The sequence below is a fragment of the Artemia franciscana genome, chromosome 19 (genome assembly GCF_032884065.1).
Source record: "Artemia franciscana chromosome 19, ASM3288406v1, whole genome shotgun sequence".
Lineage (NCBI taxonomy): Eukaryota > Metazoa > Arthropoda > Branchiopoda > Anostraca > Artemiidae > Artemia > Artemia franciscana.
The window spans coordinates 1,294,745-1,312,773 of record NC_088881.1 but is presented as its reverse complement, the minus strand read 5'-3'; the positions used below and the strand labels follow the sequence as shown (position 1 = coordinate 1,312,773).

The following is an 18,029-nucleotide window of genomic DNA, read 5'->3' as shown; positions in this document are numbered from 1 at the left end:
CAATGGTTACACCAATATACATTTTTTGTTGCAAATAATATATAAACATTTTTTTGTTTATTTGGAATGCAAAATTAGTTTTTTCTGTTCGAATCCATGTTCTTTCACTAGATTTGTTTGTGAATCTTTTAGTGTGTGAGTTAAACGCCCTTTCAAACAGTTCGTGGTAACAAACGGTAAGGAGCGACCCGGCTCAATAGTAACCGAAACTCTAAAAAATGGAATTTTGATACCAATAGTTACAACAAAAGAATCGCATTTTAATGCTGATTTTAAATATATAAGTTTCATCAAGATCAGTTATACCCATCAAAAGTTACAAGCCTGAGAAAATTTGCCTCATTTTAGAAAATAGGGGGAAACACCCCCTAAAAGTCATACAATCTTAAAGAAAATCACACCATCAGATTCAGCGTATCAGAAAACCCCAATGTAGAAGTTTCAAGCTCCTATCTACAAAAATGTGGAATTTCGCATTTTTTGCCAGAAGACAGATCACGGGTGTTTTTTTGTTTTTTTGTTTGTTTTTTTGTTGTTTTTTCCCCAGGGGTGATCGTATCGACTGAGTAGTCCTAGAATGTCGCGAAAGGGCTCATTCTAACGGAAATTAAAAGTTCTATTGCCCTTTTTAAGTGACAAAAAAAATTGGAGGGCACCTAGGCCCCCTCCCACGCTCATTTTTCCCAAAAGTCAGCAGATCAAAATTCTGAGATAGCCATTTTATTCATCATAGTCGAAAAACGTAATAACTATGTCTTTAGGGATGACTTACTTCCCTGCAGTCCCCGGGGGAGGGGGGGATTTGATTTGATTGGGGGGATTTGGGGAGGATTGAGATTCGAGGGGGGGTTACTAGGGAGGATATTTCCAAGGAGAAACTTCTCATGGGGGAAGAGAATTTCAATGAAGGGGGCACAGGATTTTCTATTGAAAAAGAATGAAAAAATAAATATGAAAAGTTTTTTCTACTGAAAGTAAGGAGCAGCATTAAATTTTAAAATGAACTAAAATTATTATGCATATGAGGGGTTTACCTCCTCGTTATACCTCACTCTTTACGCTAAAGTATTTCTAGTAATTTCAACTATTTATTCTACGGCCCTTGTGATTCAGAGGTCATTCTTAAGGAATTGGGACAAAATCTAAGCTTTAGTGTAAGGAGCGAGGTATCGACGAGGGTTGAACCCCCTCATATACGCAATAAAAACATACGAATATAGAAGTTCGTTACGTAAGTTAATTCGTAAGTTACGTCTATTTTTTTACCAATGACAACGTTTGCAAAAAATTAAAAGTTCTAGTTGCTTTTTTAAGTAACCAAAACTTGGAAGGCAACTAGGCTTCCTCCCTAGCTCCTTTTTTCTCAAAATATTCCGATTAATTGCAATTAATTAACTTGCAAATCTTGTTTTAATTATTTATGTGTGGAGAGCCAAGATTAAAACATGCATTAATTCAAAAACGTCCACAAATTAAATAAAAAAAACAAGTTTTTTCAAATGAAAGTAAGGAGCAACATTAAACCTTAAAACGAACAGAAATTACTCCGTACATGAAAGAGGCTTTTCCTCCTCAACGCCCCACTCTTTACGCTAAAGTTTCTTAGTGTTTTAAAAATAGAGTTAAGAGAAAGAGTCAAACTTCAGCGCAAAGAGCGGGGCATTGAGGAGGAAAAGCCCCTTTCATGTACGGAGTAATTTCTGTTCGTTTTAAGTTTTAATGTTGCTCCTTACTTTCATTTTAAAAAACTTGTTTTTTTTTATTTAATTAATCAGAAAAGTTCTTGTTGAAAAAACACAAAAATGCCAAAAAATCTTTTATATGTATTTTGGTTGTTTTTTATGGCACTTGGTATTAACCAAGTGACATATAACAATCGCAAGTTCTGTCAATCTGTTGGTCTGTCTGTCGGTCCCAGTTTTACTACTTTAGGCACTTCCAGGTAATCTAGGACGAATTGGAATTTGGCAGGCGTATCAGGGACCGGACCAGATTAAATTAGAAATACTCGTTTTCCCGATTTGACCATCCGGGGGGAGTGGGCGGCCCGTTAATTCGGAAAAAATAGAAAAAATGAAGTATTTTCAACTTACGAACAGTTGATCAGATCTTAATGAAATTTGATGTTTGGAAGGATATCGTGTCTCAGAGCTGTTATTTTAAATCCCGACCGGATATAGTGACACTGGGGGGGAGTTGGGAGGGGGAAACCTAAAATCTTGGAAAACGCCTAGAGTGGAGGGATCGGGATGAAACTTGGTGGGAAAAATAAGCACAAGTCCTAGATACATGATTGACATAACCGGAACGGATCCGTTCTCTTTGGGGTAGTTGGGGGGGGGTTAATTCTGAAAAATTAGAAAAAATGAGGTATTTTTAACTTACGAATAGGTGATCGGATCTAAATGAAATTTGATATTTAGAAGGATATCGTGTCTCAAAGCTCTTATTTTAAATCCCGACCGGATCTGGTGACATTTGGGGGAGTTTGGGGGGAACCTAAAGTCGTGGAAAACCCTTAGATTGGAGGGATCGGGATGAAACTTGGTGGAAAAAAAATAAGCAGAATGCTTAGATACGTGATTTACATAATTGGAACGGATCCGCTCTATTGGGGGGGGGGGGTAATTCTGAAAAATTAAAAAAATGACGTATTTTTAACTTACGAAGGAGTGATCGGCTCTTTATGAAACTTCATATTTAGAAGGACCTCGTAACTTGTATCTCTTATTTTAAATCTCAACCGGATCCAGCGTCATTGGGGGGGGGGGCAGTTGGGAAGGAGACCGGAAATCTTATAAAATACTTAAAGCGGAGAAGTCAGGATGAAATTGGATGGGAAGAATAAAAACCTGTCTAAGATACGTGACTGACATAACAGGACCGGATCTGCTTTCTTTGGTGGAGTTGGGGGGGGGGGGGGTAATTTCGAAAAATGATGTATTTGTAACTTACGAAAGGGTGACCAGATCTTAATGAAATTTGATATTTAGAAGGATCTTGTGCTTTAAAGCTCTAATTTTAAATTCCGACCAGATCTTGTGACATTGGGGGAGTTGGAGGGGGAAATCTTGGAAAACACTTGAAGTGGAGGAATCGGGATGAAGCTTGGTGGATAGAATAAGCAAATGTCCTTGATATGTGACTGACGCAACCGTACTGGATTCGCTCTCTTTGGGGGAGTTGGGGGGAGGCGTTCAGTGATTTGGCAAGTTCGGTGCTTCTGGACGTGCTAGGACGATGAAAATTGGTAGGCATGTCAGGGACCTTCACGAATTGACTTGATAAAGTCGTTTTCCCAGATTCGATCATCTGGGGGGCTAAAGGGAGAGGAAAAATCAAAAAAATGAGATATTTATAACTTACGAGTGGGTGATCGGATCTTAATGAATTTTGATATTTAGAAGGACATCGTGACTCAGAGCTCTTTTTTTAAATCCTGACCGGCATTAAGCCTCTGATTATTGGGGGTTGGGGGATTAAATACCAGGTACAACTCCCTCCCCCTGTATACGGCCCTGATTTGACCATAGGAGTTTGGTTAAGTTTATCATATTCTTAAAACCTAGCTTTACACTTGCTTTCCACCATTTTCGCCCCTCTAGATACAGTCATGTGTGGCCTCATAGTGATTGTTTGCAACGAGTCATTTGATTGTGGTAATGGGTTGAAAAACCCCACTTTGAAAGTCAAATTCTAGATATCATTTAGCATATCCTAAGCATAATTGGAGTAATGCTCAACGATTTTAAGGAAATACAGTTTGTTTACTGTAATGGGGATAGAAGTTGTTGTAGAAATATATTTGGTGTTGGGGCATATAGACAAGATGAGGGTGTAGTTGTATTGTTATTCAGTACATAAGGAATCTTATTCAACAATCCTAGTCAACATATTTTACATCCTAGTCAACATATTTTACAGGGGGAAAACCTTTCTCTTTACTTCTTTCACTGTTGTACAATCTTTAAGAAAATTCCGAACAATAAATATGTATTAGATTGCATTTTCCATTTTCAAATAATCTCTATTCGTAGTTAAACACCATCAGTACAACAACGTATTAATAGCCAAATACTGATAAAATAGTTAAGTTAGGTTAGATCAGATTATTTAGATGGCACTTGGGTGTTTGTTTGTAAGCGATTTTCAAGACTTAGAGAATAGACACAAATATTTAAAAATGCAACAGAAAAACTGGAAATACAAGGAAAATAGTGAAGATAAATCACTGCAAAATATGTTAACTAGGGTTATTCTGCACATTATGAAGTAAGAACTGTTTTCTTAACATATTTCCTCTGGTTGAACTTGGTTGAAGTAAGGATGCTAGGGCTGTTTTTAAAAAAAGTTTTTAAAAAAACATCATTCCTTTCAATTCTCACATTTTAATGTAAGTTTATTTATATATACATATTTTATTCTCTCGTTCTCGTAGTGTGCTGAAGACGGCCCTTGGACATAGGGCCGAAATATTCTCAGAATTGATTTCCACTGTCTTGAACAGATTTTCCCTGTTGTTTCGACTTTGTATTTGCATGATATGAATCCTTGACGAAAAATTTTTCGTGAAAGTTTTGTAAACCTTGGAAATTAGGAAATTTGATTGCGACCATCGCGATTTTTATTTTATTTTGCTGGAAATCCCGCATTTCTTTGAACCTCAGTTGCGTCTCAGAACTAAGAAATTGCCTTCTCGAGACTAGAACATAATTTGTCCTTTACTGAAAATATACATTTTCAGTAATACATTTCAAATATTTTCACTTTTTTACTTTGATAAATATAAAATTATTAAAACTTTAAGGAATAAATATCAGTATCAAACATTTCGTGGTAACGAACTGTAGTAAGGAGCGATCCGGCTGAATAGTAACCAAAACTCAAAAAACGGGATTGTGATACTAATAGATAAATGAAAAGAATTGGATTTTTATGCTGATTTTAACTATATAAATTTCATCAAATTTAGTCTTATCCATCAAAAGTTACGAGTCTGAGAAATTTTCGCTTAGTTAGAAAAATAAGGAGAAATACCCCTTAAACGTCATAGTATATTAACGAAAATAACACCATTACATTCAGCGCATCAGAGAACCCTACTGTAGGTGTTTCAAGCGCCTATCTATAAAAATGTGGAATTTTGTATTTTTTGCCAAAACACCGATCACTGGTGCGTGTTTATTTTTATTTTATTTTTTGTCTTTTTCCCATGGGTGATCGTATCGACCCAGTGGTCCTAAAATGTCGTGAAAGGGCTCATTCTAACAGAAATTAAAAGTTCTAGTGCCCTTTTTAAGTGACCAAAAAAATTGGAGGGCACCTAGGCCACCTTCCACGCTCATTGTTTCCCCAAAGTCACCGGATCAAAATTTTGAGATAACCATTTTGTTCCGAATAGTCGAAAAACCTAAAAACTATATCTTTGGTGATGATTAGTCCCCCACAGTCCCCGGGGGAGAGGCTGCAAATCACAAACTTTGACCATTGTCTACATATAGAAATGGTTATTGGGAAGAGTACAGACGTTTTCAGTCTTCTTAAAGAATTGGGATAAAATTTCAGCTTTAGTGTAAAGAACGAGATATTGACGAGGGGACGAACCCTCTTATATACTTAATAAAAATATACGAATATAGAAGTTTGTTACGTAAGTTAATTCGTAAATTATGTATATTTATTACTTTCATTCATTCAAATTCTTTCATTAATTTCATTTTCATTCAAATTCTCTACCTGAATATTTTTATGAACCCGATCTATTTTCTGGAACTAATTCCGATCACGACCATAACACGCGTAATCCTTGTAAAGCCCGGCAACCCTTGATAATTTCAGAAAGATCCAAGATTTTCATTGAGAAACACAATATTGAGGGTATGGCAAAGTTATCATAATGTAATCAAACTTGAACTTTCTACTAATACGCTGAAAAACAAAATAAAATCAATGCTCATAGAAAATGTTTAAAGTAAAAAAAAAAAAAAAAAAAAAAAAAAAAAAAAAAAAAAAAAAAAAAAAAAAAAAAAAATTGGAAAAAAAAATAAATTAAGTAAATAAATAATAAATGTGTGGTTTGTGGCGGTTAATCCCAACTCAGTCTGGTGGTTTGAATCTGGAACCTGGATGGATTATGATTAATTTATGATATTATTTTATGTTGATGTAGTTATAGCATACAGTTTATTTAATTGTTTGCCATTTGGCCTCGAGCTCTCTCTCTGCCAAATTGGTTTTTTATATTGAAATTATGTAGTAATAAATAGAACTTGAACTAATAAAAACGTTCGTAAAAAAAAGGTTCTAGTTGCCTTTATAAGTAACCGGAAATGGGACGGCAAATTGGCCTCTTACCCCACCCCCCTTTTTCTCAAAATCGTCCGGTTGAAACTATGAGAAAGCAATTTAGCCACAAAAAAAAATTAATATGCAAATCTCGTTTTAATTATTCGTGTGCGAGAGCCAAAATTAAAACATTTTGATTGTTTGAGAGCCCTCCTAAACGCCCTGCTCTTTACGCTAAAGTTTTTTACTAAACGAGGCTCGTCAGAATTATAAGTTGAAACTTAACTGTTACAATCTCAGTACCTATAACTGCAATACTCGTGAAGGATACTGCTACATCTGGCTGCTAAACGAGGCTCGTTAGAATTATAAGTCAAAACTTAACTGTTACAATCTCAGTACCTATAACTGCAATACTCGCGAAGGATATTCAAATTTAAATTCACTTTATTTTGTCTTAATATTCTTGTCAATTACAAAAATAACACCAGAGATCAAAAGCAATTTAAAAAGACCTACAAAATTAAATTATGCATGCAGGCACTGCTAAACGTGGCTCGGCAGAATTATAAGTCAAAACTGATCTGTTACAATCCCAGTATCTATAACTGCAATGCTCAAGAAAGATACTGCTACATGTGGCATGCGGGCACTGCAGATTGCAAGAAGTTTATTTTTGAAGAATCCTTACAAAACAGAGGGTAGGAACTTCTGATTTCCATGGTCTTGATAAGCTATGTAGAGAAACCAGCAATCTTTTTGTCAGTAAATGTACATAGCCTTTCTTTACACGCTCCGGAAGCTGAAAGGCAGCTTCCAAAATTTGTTCTTTGATGGCAAGGAAGTGAAGCAGACCTTCTGCCGACGATGAACTCCTTAAAGGTTATAAAACCTTTATAATCCTGATCATAGGCTTTAAATATTTGCATAAGGCAAGGGTTATTGCCACATATTTTCAAGTAAGAAGCCAAATCTCGAAGTCCAATAACCCCTTCCTTTTTATCTGCAATCTTTGCGAAGCTTTCTAGGTCTGTCTCCAGGTCTTTTCTATCAAATCCATATTTGGATCTTAAGTTGGCCACTCCTATCAAGCCCGATTCACTTGGCAATTCCAATTTGGTTGCTTTCATCATAAGTTGACAATCTTCAAAGGAATATTCGACAATCGGTACTTCAAGGCATTTGGCCATTTCAGAGCGTACATTAGAGGCAAACATTTTCGGTTCTCTTTTCTCTTCATCTGACGGGACATATGGAGGTAAAAATTCGATTTCAGCATAAGTAACAAACTGGGTCATAGTGTACAATACAGTCTTCCAAGCTTCAGGTCCATCCCAAGTCCAAGTTACAGTGTCGAGCCTATTGGGGTACCTGATGCACACAGGTTGTACAGCAACTCCAGGATAAAATGCACCAGGCTTGAAAGTGATCAGAGATTTCCCGTTTGAACAAGTTCCCTCAGGAAATATCAAAGTCTGTTGCCAGGGATCCTCAGATGTTGCTCGACGCACCATCTCTTCAATCGTTTTTGATCGAGAATTGGGATCTTCTCTATCCACATATATTGGCTGAGTAAAATTGACCAATTTTCCAAAAAACGGCAATTTCTTCACTTCTTCCTTGGCAACAATGGAAGGTGACCCTAGGAAGAAAACTAACAGCGAATCATAGACCGACGAATGTGGTGCCAGTGCCAGAATGGGTGCTTCTCTTGCCGTCATTTGTCTCCCTTTTACTCTTAATCTGAAACCAGAACAATAAAAGAGCCCAACCATTATTTTAGATACAATGGCTCGCAGCGTTCGCCTCCATCCTTGCATAGGCTTTGATTTTAATTCTTCTTCGGATATGCCCAAAAGTCCTATAGAAGCAATCGAATAAGATGTAACTAGGCAAGTGGCAACACCAATCACTCTCAGAGGAAGAAGGATGATGGACGAATTAGTCATCTTCATTTTGTCATAAATAGAAAAATTTATGCTATGTTTAAAGGGGTTTATTTGAAGTTTGACCTGGTCTACATCTCATTTGCTTTCGTTAACAGTTATACTACAGGAGGCTGCAGTCTTCAAAAATGATTTCTCGGTCTTGCAAATAGAGGCTGCACTCTTGCAAACAGGACCCAGATTTTTCCAGCATTTTTCCTCTTCGGGTTCTTCTTTACGTGTGTAACTATGGTCTTTGTTCTTTTCTATTTTGACAACAGTTGGATTCGGTTCACTTTCCTTGTTGGGTTCAGAGCTCTGTACTTCTGCGACTTCTATTGAACATTCAGCTGTTTTGTGTTCCATATATTTTTTAATAGCCCAACAAGCTGATATTCCAGCAACTGAGACTGGAATCCCAATTACAATGGTTTTAAAAATGAACATGTTTTAAGTAAGAGATACTTTGTGCTTTGCTCAGTTTTTCTTATATTAAGAAAATGACGTCATGGTGGCCAAGTGTTATGATGTTTACAGAGAACATGACGTCATGTTGGCTAAACTGCATTGATGCTTTTATAATTTGGAAAAGATTCCCAGTAAATATGACGTCACATGAACGGTGTTGATATAATGCGTGCAAAAGAAGAAATAAGATTTACGTTGTGAAAATGTACTTGGGATATATTTTATAAAAAACGAGCCTTTTTTTATGTGCTCTCCAACTGGCGTAAATTGGAATAAAAATTGACTCATTGGTCAAATGAGCTTTTTCATGATTAAATGCAGGTGCAGAAGTACAGTCAGTCACTAATTTCCAAGAATCGTCTTCAAGAACCATGCGTGAAAAAGGCTCTTATCCAACAACAGGAGCGCTCTGTTGTGACTAAAAACAAACAAAAAAAAAACACATTTATGCTTTTAATTTTTTACAGTTGTAACTTTTGAAATTGGTGCTGACTTATATTTCTGGATCCTAAAAAGAATTTCGTTTTGTTGATAATTGGCCTATTAACAACTTGTTTTCACTAAATGTCACCAGTTCGCTAAATGAACCAGTTATAGTGCTTACGCTGAACTGCTGACAGGAAATGGCATGGGGAAAATCATCCCACTCCTCCCAGGAAGACAAAAAATTAAAAAAAAGAAAAATTTCGCGTTATTTGGAAAAATTGGATGCTTCTCTTGCACAAAAACAAACGGCTTTTCTATGATGGTTGATTTAATTGAAATTGTCTCAATAAAGGACTACAATTGAAATATTTCGATAAAGGAAAGATCGTTTCTTAGAATACTCTGCTTTGCCATTTACGAAAATTTATGAGTAAAAACGGGTAATGAACTAAAAAAACAAAAACAAACAAACAACAAACTAAAAAATCAACAAGCTAACAAACTAAAAAAAAAAAAAAAACAACAGCAAAACATTAATTACTAAAAAAATAAATCCGAGAACGTCAACTCCATATGTTTTTTGGTTGTTTTGTTTTTAGTTGGTTGTCATTGCTTTATTTGAATTAAGTAGTTTTTTTTTCTCTTAAATTCTCATTGACTACCATTGTAAAATATACAATGGTTACACCAATATACATTTTTTGTTGCAAATAATAGTTGGTTGTCATTGCTTTATTTGAATTAAGTAGTTTTTTTTAAAATTAAAAACAAAATAAAATCAATGCTCATAGAAAATGTTTAAAGTAAAAAAAAAAAAAAAAAAAAAAAAAAAAAAAAAAAAAAAAAAAAAAAAAAAAAAAAAAAAAAAAAAATGGAAAAAAAAATAAATTAAGTAAATAAATAATAAATGTGTGGTTTGTGGCGGTTAATCCCAACTCAGTCTGGTGGTTTGAATCTGGAACAATCTCAGTACCTATAACTGCAATACTCGTGAAGGATACTGCTACATCTGGCTGCTAAACGAGGCTCGTTAGAATTATAAGTCAAAACTTAACTGTTACAATCTCAGTACCTATAACTGCAATACTCGCGAAGGATATTCAAATTTAAATTCACTTTATTTTGTCTTAATATTCTTGTCAATTACAAAAATAACACCAGAGATCAAAAGCAATTTAAAAACACCTACAAAATTAAATTATGCATGCAGGCACTGCTAAACGTGGCTCGGCAGAATTATAAGTCAAAACTGATCTGTTACAATCCCAGTATCTATAACTGCAATGCAAAAAAATAAAATAACTGCAAAAAAAAAAAAAAAAAAATTGGAAAAAAAAAATAAATTAAGTAAATAAATAATAAATGTGTGGTTTGTGGCGGTTAATCCCAACTCAGTCTGGTGGTTTGAATCTGGAACCTGGATGGATTATGATTAATTCATGATATTATTTTATGTTGATGTAGTTATAGCATACAGTTTATTTAATTGTTTGCCATTTGGCCTCGAGCCCTCTCTCTGCCAAATTGGTTTTTTATATTGAAATTATGTAGTAATAAATAGAACTTGAACTTGAACTAATAAAAACGTTCGTAAAAAAAAGGTTCTAGTTGCCTTTATAAGTAACCGGAAATGGGACGGCAAATTGGCCTCTTACCCCACCCCCCTTTTTCTCAAAATCGTCCGGTTGAAACTATGAGAAAGCAATTTAGCCACAAAAAAAATTAATATGCAAATCTCGTTTTAATTATTCGTGTGCGAGAGCCAAAATTAAAACATTTTGATTGTTTGAGAGCCCTCCTAAACGCCCTGCTCTTTACGCTAAAGTTTTTTACTAAACGAGGCTCGTCAGAATTATAAGTTGAAACTTAACTGTTACAATCTCAGTACCTATAACTGCAATACTCGTGAAGGATACTGCTACATCTGGCTGCTAAACGAGGCTCGTTAGAATTATAAGTCAAAACTTAACTGTTACAATCTCAGTACCTATACCTGCAATACTCGCTAAGGATATTCAAATTTAAATTCACTTTATTTTGTCTTAATATTCTTGTCAATTACAAAAATAACACCAGAGATCAAAAGCAATTTAAAAACACCTACAAAATTAAATTATGCATGCAGGCACTGCTAAACGTGGCTCGGCAGAATTATAAGTCAAAACTGATCTGTTACAATCCCAGTATCTATAACTGCAATGCTCAAGAAAGATACTGCTACATGTGGCATGCGGGCACTGCAGATTGCAAGAAGTTTATTTTTGAAGAATCCTTACAAAACAGAGGGTAGGAACTTCTGATTTCCATGGTCTTGATAAGCTATGTAGAGAAACCAGCAATCTTTTTGTCAGTAAATGTACATAGCCTTTCTTTACACGCTCCGGAAGCTGAAAGGCAGCTTCCAAAATTTGTTCTTTGATGGCAAGGAAGTGAAGCAGACCTTCTGCCGACGATGAACTCCTTAAAGGTTATAAAACCTTTATAATCCTGATCATAGGCTTTAAATATTTGCATAAGGCAAGGGTTATTGCCACATATTTTCAAGTAAGAAGCCAAATCTCGAAGTCCAATAACCCCTTCCTTTTTATCTGCAATCTTTGCGAAGCTTTCTAGGTCTGTCTCCAGGTCTTTTCTATCAAATCCATATTTGGATCTTAAGTTGGCCACTCCTATCAAGCCCGATTCACTTGGCAATTCCAATTTGGTTGCTTTCATCATAAGTTGACAATCTTCAAAGGAATATTCGACAATGGGTACTTCAAGGCATTTGGCCATTTCAGAGCGTACATTAGAGGCAAACATTTTCGGTTCTCTTTTCTCTTCATCTGACGGGACATATGGAGGTAAAAATTCGATTTCAGCATAAGTAACAAACTGGGTCATAGTGTACAATACAGTCTTCCAAGCTTCAGGTCCATCCCAAGTCCAAGTTACAGTGTCGAGCCTATTGGGGTACCTAATGCACACAGGTTGTACAGCAACTCCAGGATAAAATGCACCAGGCTTGAAAGTGATCAGAGATTTCCCGTTTGAACAAGTTCCCTCAGGAAATATCAAAGTCTGTTGCCAGGGATCCTCAGATGTTGCTCGACGCACCATCTCTTCAATCGTTTTTGATCGAGAATTGGGATCTTGTCTATCCACATATATTGGCTGAGTAAAATTGACCAATTTTCCAAAAAACGGCAATTTCTTCACTTCTTCCTTGGCAACAATGGAAGGTGACCCTAGGAAGAAAACTAACAGCGAATCATAGACCGACGAATGTGGTGCCAGTGCCAGAATGGGTGCTTCTCTTGCCGTCATTTGTCTCCCTTTTACTCTTAATCTGAAACCAGAACAATAAAAGAGCCCAACCATTATTTTAGATACAATGGCTCGCAGCGTTCGCCTCCATCCTTGCATAGGCTTTGATTTTAATTCTTCTTCGGATATGCCCAAAAGTCCTATAGAAGCAATCGAATAAGATGTAACTAGGCAAGTGGCAACACCAATCACTCTCAGAGGAAGAAGGATGATGGACGAAATAGTCATCTTCATTTTGTCATAAATAGAAAAATTTATGCTATGTTTAAAGGGGTTTATTTGAAGTTTGACCTGGTCTACATCACATTTGCTTTCGTTAACAGTTATACTACAGGAGGCTGCAGTCTTCAAGAATGATTTCTCGGTCTTGCAAATAGAGGCTGCACTCTTGCAAACAGGACCCAGATTTTTCCAGCATTTTTCCTCTTCGGGTTCTTCTTTACGTGTGTAACTATGGTCTTTGTTCTTTTCTATTTCGACAACATTTGGATTCGGTTCACTCTCCTTGTTGGGTTCAGAGCTCTGTACTTCTGCGACTTCTATTGAACAGTCAGCTGTTTTGTGTTCCATATATTTTTTAATAGCCCAACAAGCTGATATTCCAGCAACTGAGACTGGAATCCCAATTACAATGGTTTTAAAAATGAACATGTTTTAAGTAAGAGATACTTTATGCAAATGATAGACATTGTTTGTTCAGTTTTTCTTATATTAAGAAAATGACGTCATGTCGGCCAAGTGTTATGATGTTTACAGAGAACATGACGTCATGTTGTCTAAACTGCATTGATGCTTTTATAATTTGGAAAAGATTTCCAATAAATATGACGTCACATGAACGGTGTTGATATAATGCGTGCAAAAGAAGAAATAAGATTTACGTTGTGAAAATGTACTTGGGATATATTTTATAAAAAAACGAGCCTTTTTTTATGTGCTCTCCAACTGGCGTAAATTGAAATAAAAATTGACTCGTTGGTCAAATGAGCTTTTTCATGATTAAATGCAGGTGCAGAAGTACAGTCAGTTACTAATTTCCAAGAATCGTCTTCAAGAACCATGCGTGAAAAAGGCTCTTATCCAACAACAGGAGCGCTCTGTGGTGACTAAAAAAAAACAAAAAAAACACATTTATGCTTTTAATTTTTTACAGTTGTAACTTTTGAAATTGGTGCTGACTTATATTTCTGGATCCTAAAAAGAATTTCGTTTTGTTGATAATTGGCCTATTAACAACTTGTTTTCGCTAAATGTCACCAGTTCGCTAAATGAACCAGTTATAGTGCTTACGCTGAACTGCTGACAGGAAATGGCATGGGGAAAATCATACCACTCCTCCCAGGAAGACCAAAAATTAAAAAAAAAGAAAAATTTCGCGTTATTTGGAAAAATTGGATGCTTCTCTTGCACAAAAACAAACGGCTTTTCTCTGATGGTTGATTTAATTGAAATTGTCTCAATAAAGGACTACAGTTGAAATATTTCGATAAAAGAAAGATCGTTTCTTAGAATACTCTGCTTTGCCATTCACGAAAATTTATGAGTAAAAACGGGTAATGAACTAAAAAAACAAAAACAAACAAACAACAAACTAAAAAATCAACAAGCTAACAAACTAAAAAAAAACAACAGCAAAACATTAATTACTAAAAAAATAAATCCGAGAACGTCAACTCCACATGTTTTGTGGTTGTTTTGTTTTTAGTTGGTTGTCATTGCTTTATTTGAATTAAATAGTTTTTTTTCTCTTAAATTCTCATTGACTACCATTGTAAAATATACAATGGTTACACCAATATACATTTTTTGTTGCAAATAATATATAAACATTTTTTTGTTTATTTGGAATGCAAAATTAGTTTTTTCTGTTCGAATCCATGTTCTTTCACTAGATTTGTTTGTGAATATTTTAGTGTGTGAGTTAAATGCCCTTTCAAACAGTTCGTGGTAACAAACGGTAAGGAGCAACCCGGCTCAATAGTAACCGAAACTCTAAAAAATGGAATTTTGATACCAATAATTACAACAAAAGAATCGCATTTTAATGCTGATTTTAAATATAAAGTTTCATCAAGATCAGTTATACCCATCAAAAGTTACAAGCCTGAGAAAATTTGCCTCATTTTAGAAAATAGGGGGAAACACCCCCTAAAAGTCATACCATCAGATTCAGCGTATCAGAAAACCCTATTGTAGAAGTTTCAAGCTCCTATCTACAAAAATGTGGAATTTCGCATTTTTTTGCCAGAAGACAGATCACGGATGCGTGTTTATTTGTTTTTTTGTTTTGTTTTTTTTTTTCCCCAGGGGTGATCGTATCGACTGGGTAGTCCTAGAATGACACGAGAGGGCTCATTCCAACGGAAATTAAAAGTTCTATTGCCCTTTTAAGTGAAAAAAAAATTGGAGGGCACCTAGGCCCCCTCCCACGCTCAGTTTTTCCCAAAAGTCAGCAGATCAAAATTCTGAGATAGCCATTTTATTCATCATAGTCGAAAAACGTAATAACTATGTCTTTAGGGATGACTTACTTCCCTGCAGTCCCCGGGGGAGGGGGGATTTGATTTGATTGGGGGGATTTGGGGAGGATTGAGATTTGAGGGGGGGTTACTAGGGAGGATATTTCCAAGGAGAAACTTCTCATGGGGGAAGAGAATTTCAATGAAGGGGGCACAGGATTTTCTATTGAAAAAACAATGAAAAAATAAATATGAAAAGTTTTTTCTACTGAAAGTAAGGAGCAGCATTAAATTTTAAAACGAACTAAAATTATTACGCATATGAGGGGTTTACCTCCTCGTTATACCTCACTCTTTACGCTAAAGTATTTTTAGTAATTTCAACTATTTATTCTACGGCCCTTGTGATTCAGAGGTCATTCTTAAGGAATTGGGACAAAATTTAAGCTTTAATGTAAAGAGCGAGGTATCGACGAGGGTTGAACCCCCTCATATACGCAATAAAAGCATAAGAATATAGAAGTTCGTTAAGCAAGTTAATTCGTAAGTTACGTCTTTTTTTTTACCAATGACAATGTTTGCAAAAAATTAAAAGTTCTAGTTGCTTTTTTAAGTAGCCAAAACGTGGAAGGCAACTAGGCTTCCTCCCTAGCTCCTTTTTTCTCAAAATATTCCGATTAATTGCAATTAATTAACTTGCAAATCTTGTTTTAATTATTTATGTGTGGAGAGCCAAGATTAAAACATGCATTAATTCAAAAACGTCCATAAATTAAATAAAAAAAACAAGTTTTTTTAAATGAAAGTAAGGAGCAACATTAAACCTTAAAACGAACAGAAATTACTCCGTACATGAAAGGGGCTTTTCCTCCTCAACGCCCCACTCTTTACGCTAAAGTTTCTTAGTGTTTTAAAAATAGAGTTAAGAGAAAGAGTCAAACTTTAGCGCAAAGAGCGGGGCATTGAGGAGGAAAAGCCCCTTTCATGTACGGAGTAATTTCTGTTCGTTTTAAGTTTTAATGTTGCTCCTTACTTTCATTTTAAAAAACTTGTTTTTTTTAAATTTAATTAATCAGAAAAGTTCTTGTTGAAAAAACACAAAAATGCCAAAAAATCTTTTATATGTATTTTGGTTGTTTTTTATGGCACTTGGTATTAACCAAGTGACATATAACAATCGCAAGTTCTGTCAATCTGTTGGTCTGTCTGTCGGTCCCAGTTTTACTACTTTAAGCACTTCCAGGTAATCTAGGACGAATTGAAATTTGGCAGGCGTATCAGGGACCGGACCAGATTAAATTAGAAATACTCGTTTTCTCGATTTGACCATCCGGGGGGAGTGGGCGGCCCGTTAATTCGGAAAAAAATAGAAAAAATGAAGTATTTTTAACTTACGAACGGTTGATAAGATCTTAATGAAATTTGATGTTTGGAAGGATATCGTGTCTCAGAGCTGTTATTTTAAATCCCGACCGGATCTAGTGACATTGGGGGGAGTTGGGAGGGGGAAACCTAAAATCTTGGAAAACGCTTAGAGTGGAGGGATCGGGATGAAACTTGGTGGGAAAAATAAGCACAAGTCCTAGATACATGATTCACATAACCGGAACAGATCCGTTATCTTTGGGGGAGTTGGGGGGGGGGGGGGGTTAATTCTGAAAATTAGAAAAAATGAGGTATTTTTAACTTACGAATAGGTGATCGGATCTTAATGAAATTTAATATTTAGAAGGATATCGTGTCTCAAAGCTCTTATTTTAAATCCCGACCGGATCTGGTGACATTTGGGGGAGTTTGGGGGGAACCTAAAGTCGTGGAAAACCCTTAGATTGGAGGGATCGGGATGAAACTTGGTAGAAAAAAATGAAATATTCTCAGAATTGATTTCCACTGTCTTGAACAGATTTTCCCTGTTGTTTCGACTTTGTATTTGTATGATTTGAATCCTTGACGAAAAATTTTTCGTGAAAGTTTTATAAACCTTGGAAATTAGGAAATTTGATTGCGACCATCGCGATTTTTATTTTATTTTGCTGGAAATCCCGCATTTCTTTGAACCTCAGTTGCGTCTCAGAACTAAGAAATTGCCTTCTCGAGACTAGAACATAATTTGTCCTTTACTGAAAATATACATTTTCAGTAATACATTTTAAATATTTTCACTTTTTTACTTTAATAAATATAAAATTATTAAAACTTTAAGGAATAAATATCAGTATCAAACATTTCGTGGTAACGAACTGTAGTAAGGAGCGATCCGGCTGAATAGTAACCAAAACTCAAAAAACGGGATTGTGATACTAATAGATAAATGAAAAGAATTGGATTTTTATGCTGATTTTAACTATATAAATTTCATCAAATTTAGTCTTATCCATCAAAAGTTACGAGTCTGAGAAATTTTCGCTTAGTTTGAAAAATAAGGAGAAATACCCCTTAAACGTCATAGTATATTAACGAAAATAACACCATTACATTCAGCGCATCAGAGAACCCTACTGTAGGTGTTTCAAGCGCCTATCTATAAAAATGTGGAATTTTGTATTTTTTGCCAAAACACCAATCACTGGTGCGTGTTTATTTTTTTTTTCTTTTTCCCATGGGTGATCGTATCGACCCAGTGGTCCTAAAATGTCGTAAAAGGGCTCATTCTAACAGAAATTAAAAGTTCTAGTGCCCTTTTTAAGTGACCAAAAAAATCGGAAGGCACCTAGGCCACCTTCCACGCTCATTGTTTCCCCAAAGTCACCGGATCAAAATTTTGAGATAACCATTTTGTTCCGAATAGTCGAAAAACCTAACAACTATATCTTTGGTGATGATTAGTCCCCCACAGTCCCTGGGGGAGAGGCTGCAAGTCACAAACTTTGACCATTTTCTACATATAGAAATGGTTATTGGGAAGAGTACAGACGTTTACATTTTTTTTTCTGGCTGGGGGAGGGGGGGGGGGTTACGTGGGATGATCTTTCCATGGAGAATTTATCATGGGGGAAGAGAAATTTCATGAAGGGGGCGCAGGATTTTCTAGCATTCTTAAAAAAAACAATGAAAAATAAATATGAAAAAGTTTTTTCAACTGGATGTAAGGAGTAGGATTAAAACTTAAAAGGAATGGAAATTATTACGCATTTTAGGAGGTTGATCTCCTCCTAAATAC

General features: G+C 35.5%; 2 long non-coding RNA genes across 2 annotated transcripts in view; one reads left to right on the top strand and one right to left on the bottom strand.

Moving 5' to 3' along the window:
* The window catches only part of LOC136039148 (uncharacterized), a 66,151-nt gene that overhangs the window by 25,632 nt on the left and 22,490 nt on the right, over positions 1–18,029 (top strand). The gene's annotated exons all lie outside the window — the stretch shown is intronic.
* Positions 5,990–6,702, bottom strand: LOC136039146 (uncharacterized). The gene is made up of 2 exons (XR_010620379.1): positions 6,578–6,702; positions 5,990–6,122 (listed from the first exon to the last, which is right to left on the bottom strand). It is a non-coding gene; the product is annotated as an uncharacterized LOC136039146 (long non-coding RNA).